We start from the raw sequence: 15,583 nt of genomic DNA, 5'->3' as shown, positions 1-15,583 counted from the left end.
GCTTACCGGTAACACCCGCGATCGGTGCCGGCACCGTTCACGGGAGTTTTCTTGCTGATCGGCGCATGGGCGCCGCCATCTTTCCGAGGATCGCCGGTCCCCGTGACGTCATCGGGGAGCGGCGATCCGTCACCATGGTAGCTTCGGGTCAACCCATTCATTACAATGTGCTATCAGCACATTGCAATGTATGAGGAGTAAAATCCCCATATACTGCCATACTGTAGTATGGCAGTATATGGTAGGATCGATCAGACAACCTAGGGTTAAAGTACCAAAGGGAGTCTGAAAAATAAAAAAAAAGTTAAAAAAAATTAGAATAAAAAAACCTAAAAATTCAAATCACCCCCCTTTCCCTAGAACTGATATAAATATAAACAGTAAAAATCATAAACACATTAGGTATCGCCGTGTCCGAAAATGCCTGATCTATCAAAATATAATAACGGTTTTTCACTGTGTTTAACCCCGTAACGGAAAATCGCGTCCAAAGTCAAAACTTTGCTTTTCGCTTTTTTGCCATTTAAAAAAAAATTAAAAATTCTATAAAAAGTGATCAAAAGGTCGTACAGTCCTAACAATAATATAATTGAAAACATCATCAAAAGTCGCAAAAAATGACACCACCCTCAACTCCATCCAACGAAGTATGGAAAAGTTATAAGCACAAGAAGACTGCAAAATAAAAAAAAATTTTTGTTCATGAGGTTTTAATTTTTGTAAATGTATGAAAACATTATAAAACCTATACAAATTTGGTATCCCTGTAATCGTACTGACCCAAAGAATAATTTAGATGCGTCATTTGTGGTGTGAAGTGAAAGCCGTAATATCCAAGCCCACAAGAATACGACACAAATGCGTTTTTTCACCATTTTCACTGCATTTGGAATTTTTTTCCCGCTTCCCAGTACATGGCATGGAATATTCAATGCGATCACTATGAAGTGCAATTTGTTACGCAAAAAACGAGACGTCACATAGCTTTTTACGTGTAAAAATAAAAAAGTTATAGATTTTTGAAGGTGGGGAGTGAAAAATGGAAATGAAAAAAACGGGAAATCGCCCGGTCCTTAACCGGTTAATCTTGACATGCCGAGGAGAGAAGAAAAAAAAAACTTCTGATAAAAACAGTCCAGACTGCAATGTCCAGTTGCTATTTATTCATACCTCCAGCGTGACTTTTCCTCCATCTCCAGCATGTTGAAGAGGTGCATAGGCCTGTTTTTTGTAAGTCTTTATTTTTTCAGGCGATCCCGGTGTGTCAAGATTAATGACCAGCGCAGGGATTGGGATGAAGAGAACAATCGCAAGTATGTTTAGCTTAGTTTTAGTGGACAGTTTAGTGACAGCTATGTCATGACTTTTGGAATGCGGGCAGTTAATTGCAAAAACTAATAGTGGACTGATCCCGGGGGCCACGTTCTCAGGTGGCGTTTGTCACGTTTTAAAAAGCATCGAAAATGTAAGTGGGAGAGGGCCTGCATAACGGAAGTGTATTTGTGCTTTTGGCGAAGCTCCTCCCACTGGGGGTTTGGATGTTTAAAGGGCACCTACCACCACGAATCTACCTATAAAGGTAGATCGGGTGGTAGGTGGATGTATGGGACGTGAGGATAGCCCTTTTTAGAGCTAATCCTCACGTCCCCGCTAGCCTAGCATAAACTTTATTGCCCTAATATGTTAATTTAATTAAGCGGCTACCGGGGCGTGGAGTAGCCGGACACGAGGCTACACGGCGCGGCTACTCCACGCCCCAGTAGCTGCTTTCCCCCGCCTACCCTGTGATCTTCGGCGCGCAGCTCCTGGCAGCTGCGCGCCCTCGTCCGAGAAGCCGGAGTTCTGCGCATGCGCAGTAACTCCGGCCTCGTTCCCGAGATCGCGCATCTTGGCCGGAGTTACTGCGCATGCGCAGAACTCCGGCTTCTCGGACGAGGGCGCGCAGCTGCCAGGAGCTGCGCGCCGAAGATCACAGGGTAGGCGGGGGAAAGCAGCTACTGGGGCGTGGAGTAGCCGCGCCGTGTAGCCTCGTGTCCGGCTACTCCACGCCCCGGTAGCCGCTTAATTAAATTAACATATTAGGGCAATAAAGTTTATGCTAGGCTAGCGGGGACGTGAGGATTAGCTCTAAAAAGGGCTATCCTCACGTCCCATACATCCACCTACCACCCGATCTACCTTTATAGGTAGATTCGTGGTGGTAGGTTCCCTTTAAAAATGTGACAAATACAGCATGTGTGTACGAGCCGTGAAAGGCTTACTATATACATACAATTAAAGAGCCAATACCAAATGCATAACATCTTAATTCTGCAAAATGCACTTCTGCTTGTTGTTAAAAAAAACAAACAAAAAAAACGCAGTTTCATAAAAAATCAAGACGCTATTCACATTCACAGCCCCTCTTTCCTGTGCTCTGCAACAATCCGTGCAGGCAGGCGTATTGCTCCACCGCCATAGCTCACACCAGATAGTGACCAATGTGAGTAGTTCCATAGCACAGCTTCTAACCACCCACCACAATTCCGTAAATGCAGACTTCTATTTCCCGCAGCTACAGACACGTACATTACCGACGTCACCACGTCGCCTTTCAAATTTGGCGCTCAAATTGCAGTTCGCCTCTGGAGTAGATCTCCCCCGCCCAGGCCAGTAACATATCGTCCCAGTCCCCGAGCGTCTGTGTAGTTTAGCTCTGTGAGCCGCATCAAACTACAACTTCCAGAAGCCCCTTGGCCCCGCCTCAACTACGCATGCTCCCTAACTGATGATTCCGCCATTTTGTGAAACAGGGGTTTGGAGAGATTAAACGGTGAGCTGGTTATCGTCTGGCGCATCCGTTCTCGTCTTTGGCGGGTCGTTCAGTCTGGATCATCTGAATCTGTCCGAAAAGCAGAAAAAAACAACGAAAAAGCTGCTCTAGGGAGGTAAGGAGAGTTAAAAACGCGATTTTGCAGGATCTTTCTCCGGCCTCTAGGTGTCACGATGGGGCTCCGGTTCGGGCGTCTGTTGGGGGTGTTTGTCTCCCTCTATCGTTATTTGTATTTTGGCAAAATGTCTGTAGCCCGGGCCTAAGGACATGAGTTCTGAAGCAACGTGACTTGCTGTGCACCCTGGATGCCGCTAGGATTGGGATAGATGGAGGGATGTAGTTCTCAGGCGTCCGCGGCTCTGGGCCTGACCTCCATTTTACTCTCGGCTGCTTTATTTTTCTCCCGCTGATTTGGGTTTGCGATGGCGGGACACTGACTAGCTGTAATCTTTTAAATGCAATATAATATTTTTTTTATGGAAACTTTTATGTATGGTATTTTCATTATTTAGTCCAGCCTACAAATAAGATAACTACTTATTTCCTGGTGTATTCCCGCGTTTTATACTCGTCTGTCGGGCATCACGTACGCACAATGTGTATCCATTAAAATAGATTTCAGAATTTTTTCCGGTATTATAGTGTTATACAACCACGCCCGAAGCCTTGTACATGGCATATTGGCAGCTCTGGAAGGAGATGTCTCGGTGGCGGGAGGAGGGAGACGCTGGGCTGCTGTGCAAATCTTGTTCGGCCGTTGGGATTGTAAAAGTAGCTTTTACTTTTGGAGGTTTTTGTGCCGTTTTAAGCACGGAAAATATGCGGCTACGTGTTGGCGGTAATGCAGCGCGGTATATAGTGTACGTATCTTGGGAGCACCTGGAAGCGCTAGTCCTGAGGGCAGTGGCGGCGGTCTCCAGGCATAGAATAACGCCAGGGCATCGTTCATACTGATTATTCGCCTGCACAGGGGCCTCATTATATAAAATTGTGAGTGCACTACTGTTTTCACATCCTTCTATTTCCTTGGAGCCTTTGACCTTTTTGTGAAAAATGACTTTACATATTCCAAGCTGCCTGAAATTAAAAAGACAGATGTGATTATAGCTTTATTGGAAACTTGCTCCTTCCATTCCCTAATATTCGTTGTCAGATGAAACTTATGCAATGGTTTCAAAGCTACAAAAGTCAGGTTTTTTCTTGCTGTATTTCTGGTCACCATTGTTAATTCTAGTCTGACAAGGACAGAAAATCAGGCTGCTGTAAAACCTGTTGAGTTTAGTTTTTTTCTTTCATTACATTATAACTTTTCAGTATTGGTGTATGTTGTACTTGAAGTAAAACTGCCACCATGAAAATAGTGTTATCTTAAGGTTGTAGTGAAAGAGGAGATTGAAAGAATTAAAGGGGTTGTCCAACTATTGGAAACAATTAGCAGTTGGGCTGCGGAGGGCTTTAAAAAAAGCAAAACAAAGCTTTACTAGCCTCTACCGACCATCCTGGTGTCCCGCGCTGTGGTCCGTCGAAACCGTGCACCTGTTTGTTTCCGCCTGCTCAAGTGCTGGGTGATAGGAACGGGTGGGTGCACGAAAGCAGTCGGACAAAATATTTTGTTGGAAAAGCTATGTATATTGAGTGACTATTCTATCAATGTATCGTTCTGTACATACAGTTTGAGAACTGGCCGTCACAGGGCTCAATATTATATATTGTGGAGAACTTCAATTTCCCAGTTTCTATTGTGCCTTCCCAGTGCAGAGTACTGCTGGGATTGAGATTCCTTCCATCATATCAATATGATGCATGGAGTCCCTTTTCTTGGTTTGCATACTATTTGATCATGGACTATGTGAAACAATTTCTTTTATATTGTATGTTAATTGGTTGTATAATGTCATGGAGGCGGAGACTTCTGGATGGGCCACATTTCATGTGTTGCATGGGTGCAGAGGCAGCACTTACATTTTTCCAGAAGGATGATAATCTCCACTAATTTTGTGTTTTTAGCTTTGGCGGAATACAAATAAGGCTACATTCACACTACAGTATGGGGGATGTATATATGTGCGGCACCGTACCGCCCCGTAGCCCGGGGAAAGATAGGACATGTCCCATCTTTCCCCGTATTATGGCGCCGTGCGCTCACCTCCTCCTCTCCCCGCGCTGCCGTGTGCCCGTCCTGCTACGGTGCGGCGGGCACACGGCAGTGGGAATATAGCCTAACTCCTAGTGGTTTATAATGTTATTAGACGTCTATTTATACAAGAAAATTGTTATACTCCCTGTTTTAATCTAGTGATGTTTATACCGTAAAGATAATTTTTGTCCCTTTTATAATTTTGCTCAGTTTTATTGCTGTTTTAGCGGTTTCAACTCAGTAGTAGTTGGTGTAAAATTCTAGAGTGGGCAGGAACTCTCTAAGCAGACACTTAAAGGAGTTTTCTGAGTTTAAAGGACACCTGTAATTAGGTCTGTGTCACTTGTCCTGTCACTACTACCTGTTGGAGCAGCTCACAAGGATCCCATCCCAGCATTTATCTAGTTATTTCATACATTATTCATGGTAAAATCATCTATTTTTTATCATGTAAATGAGGCTGGTCACATGGTCAGAGGCAGTGATGTTACCCCTCCCCTCTCCTCCCCCTGCTCATGTCTGTGTGTAATGTATGGTAAAGCATCTAGTGTGAGTGCTGCATCTGCTGACATGCTGCATCCTCCTAATACACATGTGTGACACAGACATCAGCTACACATGAATCTGACATGCTGCATCCTCCTAATATACAGAGACACAGACATCAGCTACACATGAATCTGACATGTTCTGCTGTAACATGGCTGCTTGGAGCTGTTGTATCTCTCCTAAACACACACACATGCACACACAGGCTGCAGGGGGCGTGGCCACCAGCACCAGGAAGCACTTCATTATACAGCCTCACATCATTATACAGGCTGTCAGTCAAGCACTGGGGGTGTGGCTGTGCCTCCCACTCATGAATAGAGTGGACAGCTTGAATATGCTAATGCTTCATTGGACATTTCACAGGTCATTTGCATACAGCTTTAGGACCTCATTGCTCAGGTTTACAGGCATGTAGAGGGACAATGAAGGGATAGAGGCAATGCTCTCTAATGGCAGTTTATGAAAATATATTTAGTTTAGGGGGGTTATTTTGCATGACGGGTTCTCTTTAATGGACATCTACCACGAGTATGAAATACCGTATGCAAATAAGCCAGACGGGTTCCAGACTCCATTAACACCTATGGAGCCTGGAGCCCCTTTTACATACAGTCCTTCATTCTTGTGGTAGATGCCCTTAAAGAAATAACTTTGGGGTGGGCCATTTAAAAAAAAAAAAACTTGCCACCTCTGTCACTGCTAGTGTCCTGGGGCACAGAAGCTGTGCACAGGGAGCTTCCCGACAGCCACTCCCATCCGTCCCTATTTCTCTGCATTGTAAGGCACTGGGAGCTTCCGGCTGAAACCAAACCTGGACACAGGTCAGACGCACTGTGGCACGGGATGTTGGTACATGTTTATTTTTAAATAGCCCGCTCCAGCCTGGCTCTAAATTGTGTGCCAGATTGATGAAGATTTCATGAATCTGTCACACCCTGCATTCTCCACAGGCAAACTGCACACATTGCAGCTTGCACTTCTTTTTTTTTTTTTTTTTTTTTTTTTTCTGTGGGGTGACAATGTGGTTACATCAGGGTAAAGGTGTATATACACTTTCATCTGGCTACTAACATTGTGCTAACACACTGACACAAAGATCAGAGATGCATCATCTCACAGATATGTGCCTGCATCCCCATTTTCCTGGATCACTTGTCTTGATCAGTGAGTGTCTCTGAGCTCTGTGCAGGGGGAGTGGCTACAGGCACACAGCATGCTGTCACACAGAAATCCACCCGACCCGAAGTCAGAAGTTACAGGGTCGTGTCTAGAGGCTACTGAAATTGTGTACACCAGGGCTGATAGAGACAAGTTGGACTTATTTATGAAATGCTGTATTTTTGTTATTAACATTAGAGAATGAGTTATTTTGTTATCCTGAATACAAATTAGAAACGTGGTGCAACCTGACATTGGTAGCTGGAGCAAGACATGATTTACCAGATGTGCTCAATGGGATTCAGCTCTGGGGAATGAGAGGGCCAGTCCATAGCTTCAATAGCTTCCAGACACTCTGAGGCACTTGTATCATATTTTTTTCAGCTGCCACTTTTTAAAGTTTACTGAAGTTGGATTACTGAATCACTGCAATGTATCTTAAGTTTTTCCTCTTTGTGATACATGTGATGAGTTGCCTGTTTAGTCCCACTTTTGAGACTTTTTATGGTGTGTGACTTTTCAGTCCCAAATAGTAGTTTACCAAAAGTAAGTCTGGGTCTAGCATGCTCTGTTTTGATAGTTTATTAGGCGTAAGAATTGGACAATTCCAACCCCAAAAGGAAACCAACTTTGGGATGTTGCTTGATTCTGTGCTTAAATAGTCTCAAACTGCAAAAAGTCTCACAAAAAAAGCAAAAGAAATAGGAGTGATGCATGTCCCCTATTGTGTAACATTGTCCTGTATTAGGAGGAACACAGGGTCAACCGCACCAGCATATGGGGTCACAAGGGGTCTGTGGATCTCCTCTCTGTACCTAATGGCAGTCTGGCCACCTCGGGTGAGCACATGGAGGGCTAAGAAATGTCACCCACACCATTACTGACCCACTGCCAAACCGGTCATGCTGAAGGATGTTGCAGGCAGCAGATCGCTCTCATCGGCATCTCCAGACTGTCACATCTGTCACATGTGCTCAGTGTGAACCTGTTTTCATCTGTGAAGAGAACTAGGACGCCAGTGATGAATTTTCAAATCTTGGTGTTCTCTGGCGAATGCCAAGTGTCCTGCACAGAGTTGGGCTGTGAGCACAACCCCCATCTGTGGTTGCTGAACCCTTTTGCCATCGTCATGGAGTCTGTTTTTAACTTTTTGTACATACACATGCACATTTCTGGCTGCTGGAGGTCATTGTACAGGGCTTGGTCAGTGTTCCTCCGGGTCCCCTTGCACAAAGGCAGAGGTAGCGATCCTCCTGCTGTGTTGTTTCCTTTCTATGCCCCCCTCCATATTTCCTGGTCTTCTGGCCTAGTAGCGCCCCTGGACACTGCCAAACAGACACCGCAAACCTTCTGGCCACAGGTTTCATTGATGTTCCATCCTGGATGAGCTGCACTATCTGAACCACTTGTGTGGGTTGCCAAGGCATTTTAGGGAGGTCATTTAGGCACGTGGAGGCCACACACAATACTGAGCCTCATTTTGTCTTTTTTGACAGACATTTCATCAAAGTTGATTTCCATTGAGATTTTTTTATTTTATTTTTTTTTTTGGTGATTTTGTTGTCAGCACATTAAACTTTGTACAGAACAAAGTATTCAATGAGGATATTTAATTCATTCAGATTTAGGTTTTGTTATTTGTGTTCCCTTTATTTATTTTGAGCAGTGTATCAGTGAAATATTTCATTTATGTTTTGTGTCCTATTAAGAAGTTCCTGAGGAACATTGTTCTTCAGGACTTCTTTGATTATAACTCTATATGCTGTGATTGCAGAGTCCTACAAGTTATGCCAATTACCTGGTGCACTCTGCTTAAATCACCTAAGTGCCTTAGGGAGCCTTTTATCTTAATTTATGCCCTCCCCTGTTGCGCTAGCAGTCTTGCCCATCACCCGCTCTGTTGTGGACTGGACCGTAACTTGTATGACTTTTATATCTGCAATCGTGGCATTTGGAGTTTAATAAGAAGTCCTAGAGAACATCGTTCCTCGGGAACTTCTTATTAGGACAAATCTACCATCACTTAACTGATGATAGATGTCCTTTTAAGAAAGCAATAGAAAAGGGTGTAGTCCAGCTTCCAACGAAAGGCAAAATTAATTATTAAAAGTCCACTTTATTAGAGAAAATAACATGATAAAAACATCATAGGACGTCCATGAGAGAAAAAACCTGGCGCGTTTCGGGCGGGAGAGCGCCCTTAGTCGTAGCCAGTCCGTGCCGTACATTACACAGTGCAATACTTCTGTATTGCACTGTGTAACCTGTAAAAGAGCTTGAACAAGTGATCAGAAGATCACTTGTTCAAGCGAAAATGTCAGTTACTGTAAAAAAAAAGTTAAAACAATAAAGGTTTTTTAAATAAAAATAAATAATAAAAGAAAATGAAAGTCCCCACAAACACCACATTTCCCTGTACACAAGTAATAAAGTATAAAAAACACTGAATCACAAAAACCCCCCACTTATTTGGTATCGCTGCGTCCGTAACAATCTGTACAATAAATCCTAATCATAATTGGACCCGCTCTGTGAACGTGGTAGAAAAAACCCCAATAAACTTGCCAAAAATTAAAACTTTTTATCAAATTGCTTTACAAAAAATGTTCTAAAAAGTCATCCGAAAAAGTTACAAGCACCAAAATTATACCACTGAAAAGGACAACTTTTCACGCAAAATCAAAAAATACTATAGTGATGCTGCTATAAAAATGGCAATACTAAAACAAATGCAATTTTTTCTATTCTAGTTTTCCTTCTATAAAATTGGACAAATATAAAAAAATATATATAAATGAGGTATCACCGTAATCGTAGTGATCCGTAGAATAAAGATAATATATTATTGTTATGCTACAGTGAACACCCCCCTAAAAAAATGCTAAAAATCCCAAACAAGAATTGATGATTTTATTTTCCTCCACATGTAAAAAGTTAATAAAATTGCTTCAATAAACTAAAAACCCACTAAAATGAAGGGTTTTTTTTACAGTGCATCTCAACCCCGCAAAAAATAATCCCTTATTTGACTAAATTGCTTAAAAAATAAATAGATTGTATAGCCTATTCCCAATGCGCGTTGTTATAGAACGGTGTGGCGGGTAGTGACTTGCCAACACGGTTCAGACACAGCAAGATGGCGGCTCTTCCTGACAGCCATCCATCCTGCCCCATGGACCAGAAGGGTTACGTCGCCCCCACACCCCCAGTTCATGATCGCTGCTATTGGCTCATCAATTCAGACCAGCCAATAGAAGCGAATTTACTTATGACGTCAGTAATACCGATCACTATGTCTGTAGACACGGTGATCGGGGCAGGGTGGCGGCTATTCCTGACAACCACCAATTTTGCCTTGAGGTCCAGAGGGGTTCTGTCCATGTTTGCCGCTATTGGCTGGTTGATTTGGTCCAGCCAAAAGCAGCAATATTCGTCACAATGGGCATCGCTAGGGTGAATAAGAGCAACACTTGGCGATAATTTCCCTACGGAAAATGAAGATATGGTACAAAAGCGCTGGCCGTGCACATTGTACAGATTACGCTGTACAACTCTCACGTGCTATTACAATGTGCACGTCCTGCCGTATCATTTCTCCGTTTTCAAGAGGAAGGTATTAGGAAACTAATATTGGGACAAGAAGGACGGGCCCCAGTACCTCTGGTTTAGATGTTCCAGGACAGCATTTTCCCGGTGAATTCCGCTGCTTCTAATGGTAGGACTCAAGAAAGAGTCTGTTCCAAAAGAGAAGTTAGGATGGACACTATATACTACTAAGAGACCTGCGACACCTCCAGAGTGACAAAAGTTTAGTTGGTTCCCTGGTATATTCTACCTCCTTATACGCAACACATTCACAATTCACGCCCAAGCTGTTGTGAATTCATTTAGGTAAAATGAATAATTGTAACAACTGTTATGTCCCGTTGCTCCCTATACCCCTCCATTATTTCATAAGGGGCGCCACATAACGGGCACTGAACTTTCCAGAAATAATTGCAATTTCCATCTTGGACTCCATTGCACATCATATTTGGAAACCACCTATATGTTCAAAATGCTCATTTCACCACGTGTATTACCCTACACCACATATTACACCTTGCTAAATTCCCCAAGGGGTGTACATTCAACAATTGGGGTCACTTTTCGGGTTTTCCTCTGTTTTGGTACCACTACTCTCCAAATGTATCCTGACACATGTGAAGGATTTCTGTCAAATTTGGCCTCTAAAAGACAAACATCCCTCTTTTCCTCTACTGTGCGCCCAGAAAGTATTTTATATGCACATGTGGGGTACTTCTACACTCGGGAGAAATAGTTTTAAACCTTTTTGGGGTTATTTAATATATTATCCCTTGTAGTTTACAAAAATTAGAGGTAAAGTGACATTTATAGGGAAATTTTCACCTTTTTAATGATTAGGGCCTAATTGGATCATTCACCTGTAGGGGCAAATACATATATTACACATTGAATAATTCTCTAAGGGGTGTGCGTTCAAAAATTAGGGTCACTTTTCGGATTCTAATCTGTTTTATACCACTAGGGTTCTCCAAATGCATGTCAAACATTTCTGTCAAATTTGGCTTCTAAAAGGCAAACATCCCCCTTCCCTTTTACTGTGCGCCCATACAACATTTTATATACATATGTGGGGTACTTCTACACTCGAGAGAAATAGGTTTACACATTTTGGGGGGTTATTACATATTTTTATCCCTTGTGGCTATAAAAAATTAGGGGTACAATGACCTTTATAAGAAAATTTTCACCTTTTTCCTATTTAAGTCCTAATGAAATCAAACAACTTTACGGACAAATACACATATTACACCTTGCTAAATTCTCTAAGGGGTGTACTTTCCAAAATGGTGATACTTGTTGGGGTTCCCCTCTGTTTTGGTACCGCTACGGCTCTCTAAATGCATCCTGACACATGTAAAGGATGTCTGTCAAATTTGGCTTCTAAAAGGCCAACGCCCCTCTTTCCCTTCTGAGCTTCACTGCGTACCCATACAACATTTTATTTGCATGTGTGGGGCAATTTTATACTCGGGAGAAATGCTAGTACACATTTTTTGGGGTTGTTTCATCTTTAATGCCTTATGGGATACAAAAAATAGCCGTAAAAGTGACTTTTTGGGGAAAATGTTCATATTTTTCCTTTTAGGGACCTAATTGAAGCAAAGACCTGTAGGGGAAAATACATATATTACACCTTACTAAATTCTCCAAACGGTGCACTTTCCAAAATGGCGACACTTGTTGGGGTTCCACTCTGTTTTGGTACCACTAGGGCTCTTCAAATGCATCCTGACACATGTAAAGGATGATTGTCAAATCTGGCCTCTAAAAGGCCAACGCCCCTCTTTCCCTTCTGAGCCCTACTGTGTACCCATACAACACTTTATATGAAAAAGTGGTGCAGTTCGGTGCTTAGGAGAAATAGTTTTACACATTTATGGGGGTTGTTTCATCTTTTATCCCTTGTGGCTTAAAAAAATTTGGGGTAAAAGTGACTTTTGAGAAAATTTTCACCCATTTTCCCTTTTGGGGCCTAAATGAATCAAACACCTGTTGGGGCAACTACACAAATTACACCTTGCTAAACTCTCCAAGGGGTGTACTTTCCAAAATGGTGTCTCATGTTGGGGCTTTCCTCTGTTTTGGTACCACTACGGCTCTCCAAATGCATCCTGACACATGTAAACTTTTTCAGCCATATTTGCCCTGCAAAAACGAAACAACGCTCTTTCCCTTCCAGGTGCCCCACTGTGTCCGTACAGCAGGGTACATTGACAAAATGGGTATTGGCATACTCAGGAGGAATTGCCCTCAACATTGTAAAATGCATTTTCTTTTTTAACCCATTGTGATGGTGCAAATTTTAGTGTTCAATGAATCTATAGTAAGATAAAATTACATTTCTGTAATTTCACTTTCATTTATCTTTCACCCTCATAAAACACTAATAGGGTTAACAAAATTCCCAAAGGTTGTTTTGAATATTTTGAGGGGTGCAGTTTCTGAAATGGTGTCATTTGTGGGGGGTTTCTGTCATGTGGGCCTTATAAAGTCACTTCTAACTAAATTGACCCTCCAAAAGTAGGTTTTGATGATTTTCATGAAAATCTGAAAAATTGCACCTAGTTATAAGCCTCCTAACATCCTAAAAAAAGGAAAAGATGTTTGAAAAATGATGCCAAGTTAAAGCAGACATATGGAAAATGTTAGTTATCAAGTTATTTTAGTGATATGACCAACTTTCCAAAAAGTAGAAAATTTTGAATTTGGAAAATATTGGTTTTTTTTCAAAAATTTTGCCAAATTTCCATTTATTTCATAAATAAATACTAAATATATTGATTAAATTTCTCAACCAACAGGAAGTACAATCTCAAAATCAACTGGATATGTTAAAGCGTTCCAAAGTTATAACCACTTAAATAGACACATGTCAGATTTTAAAAAATGGGCCGTGTCAGGAAGGTGAAAAGTGGCTTCAGCGTTAAGGGGTTAATGGATTTAATTAAAAGTGGCCAACCCCTTTAAAAATACACTGCCCTCTGTGTGTATATATACATAACTTCCGGTTTGTGACTCATGCCCTTCCTAATGGAGTCACCAACTATGCTTCTTTTAACCACCTTGCGTTACAATTTTACTCATTTTTTGCTGTTAACTTTTAGCTTCTATTACTCAGTGATTGTCATTGTAACTTGTGGACGGGGACACTCTAAGAAGCAGACACTTTAAGGACACGTGTCATCAGGTCTCTGCCACAACCTTTTGGAGCAGCTCACAAGGATTCCATCCCAGTCTTTATCTAGTCAATTCATACATTAATCATTGTAAAATGATCTATTCTTTATGATATAAATGAGGCTGGTCACTTGGTCAGAGGCAGTGATGTCACTCCTGTTACCCCTCCACTCTCCTCCCCCTGCGCATGTCTATGTGTAATGTATAATAAAGCATTGCTAGTGTCTGTGCTTTATCTGCTGACATGCTGCATCCTCCTAATACACATGTGAGAGACACAGACATCAGCAGCACAAGTACCTGACATGTTCTGCTATAACATGGCTGCCTGGAGCAGTTGTATCTCTCCTATACGCACACAGGCTGCAGGGGCCGCCAGCACCAGGAAGCACATGGAGGAGCCATTACACCATTATACCTGACATCATTATATAGGCTGTCAGTCAAGCACTGTGGGTGTGGCTGTGCCTCCCACTCATAAATAAGCTGGACAGTTTGAATTTGATTCATTGGACATTTTACAGATCATTTGCATATACCTATAGGACCTCATTGCTCAGGTTTACAGGCATGTAGAGGTACAATGAAGGAATAGAGGCAATGCTTACTAATGGCAGTTTATGAAAATATATTTAGTTTAGGGGGTCATTTTGCCTGACTCTGGTTCTCTTTAATGAATCCTCTGTGCTATGAAATGCTGTGTGCTTACAATGTGCGCAGAAAAGTGATAAGACGGATCAATCGCATCTCATCCCTGATCTATCTCTCCTATAACACACAGTCTCCAGGGGAGGCATAGCAGAACTTAAAGACCTGATCTAGTCTGTAGCTAGTAGAGTTAGTCTCTGTATGCTGCTTGACGGCAGAAAGTGTCTGAGCTGGTCTTATAATGCAGGGAGGATGGGCAGGAGGCAAAGAGCACTGCATAGTGCAGACCTGAGAAGCTATTCATGCAACTAACTATATTTAGAAGATTAACAGATAGATCCAGGGGCAAACAAAATTATAAGCATTTATATAATTCCAAACTCAATTGGTCCTACATGTGAAATGTATATTTTTTGTTAATAACAGTGAATTAGAGAATTGTTATTTTGTTATCCTGGGTATGTTTAAGAATCTTGTATTCAAGTGAATACCCCTTTTAAGAGCACCAACTAAAAAATGCCTAAAAATCCAGTCAGAAAGAATTTCTAAACTCTGATCTTGGGTATATCAGAACACCAGCAAATGACCAGCCTGGCTGCTGCAGAAAAGATTACATAAACATTGCTGTTATACCACTAGGTTAAAAAAAAAAAGGCAGTGCCATATTACAGAGGTAAACCAGAAGGCCAGCTGGAGCTAACTTTTAGTAATGACCTGTCCAGAGGGCTAGTACACAACCTCCATTTTGTTTTAATACATTAGAGTTGCTTAATAGGCTAAATATCTTGTCAAAGGTTGTTTTTGAATATAACTCCACATATATACACTTGGACCTGGAGCACTAAAGCGGCTTAGTCCTAAACGGGTCAAACTACAGCATATATATTATCCACTCTCATGCACACATTGATAAATCGGATACAGAATAAAACTCTCACTTAACTCACATTTATGAGAAAATTGCCCCATAATAATAATCATCATAATAATCGTTCATGTAGCGCACACATTTTTGTTTATATGGAGGAAATGGTCAGATCGTAGTCATAGCAGACTGCCATCCTACCTGATTGTAACTAAAATAGGTTAGATATGGGCGGTTTTGAGCTAATTTGGCAGCAAACCTGTTTCTAATTAACCCCTAGGCGCACCAGGCCGTTATAGTAAATCTCCGCGGCTAGATGCTAACCGCACAGGGACGTGCTAGAACATCCTGCTTCTGGCACCGGCTCACGAACTGAGCCGGCACCAGAAGCAGCGGCTGTCAGCTGTCTACCACAGCTGACAACGCAGTGTAACACCCGCGATTGGAGCCGGGTCCGATCGCGGGTGTTAACCCCTTAGACGCCTTGGGGGATCTGATCCACTTCAGGGCATCCTCGAGGACTGCCATGTGCCTTGGAGCTGCCCGCTCTCCCTGGCACTCGGACCCCTTCCGGGTCTGACTGTAAACTGTCTCCGCATGATTAACAAAAAACAAAAAAGCTCTATAACGTGTGACTCCTAGTGTG

At 42.2% G+C, this 15,583-nt stretch overlaps 1 protein-coding gene across 2 annotated transcripts in view; it reads left to right on the top strand.

Moving 5' to 3' along the window:
• Positions 1-2,620: 2,620 nt before the first annotated feature.
• The window catches only part of CTCF (CCCTC-binding factor), a 34,202-nt gene continuing 21,239 nt past the window's right edge, over positions 2,621-15,583 (top strand). The window contains exon 1 of one of the 2 annotated variants that reach the window (XM_072117789.1): positions 2,621-2,927. The gene's annotated coding sequence lies outside the window, so the exon portion shown is untranslated. Of the gene's footprint in view, positions 2,928-3,048; positions 3,803-15,583 lie in introns of those variants that run through there. The other variant, XM_072117790.1, reaches the window with a different exon arrangement.

The sequence above is a fragment of the Engystomops pustulosus genome, chromosome 7 (genome assembly GCF_040894005.1).
Source record: "Engystomops pustulosus chromosome 7, aEngPut4.maternal, whole genome shotgun sequence".
NCBI lineage: Eukaryota > Metazoa > Chordata > Amphibia > Anura > Leptodactylidae > Engystomops > Engystomops pustulosus.
Note: the sequence above shows the minus strand (reverse complement) of the source record. Positions and strands in the feature narration are given on the sequence as shown.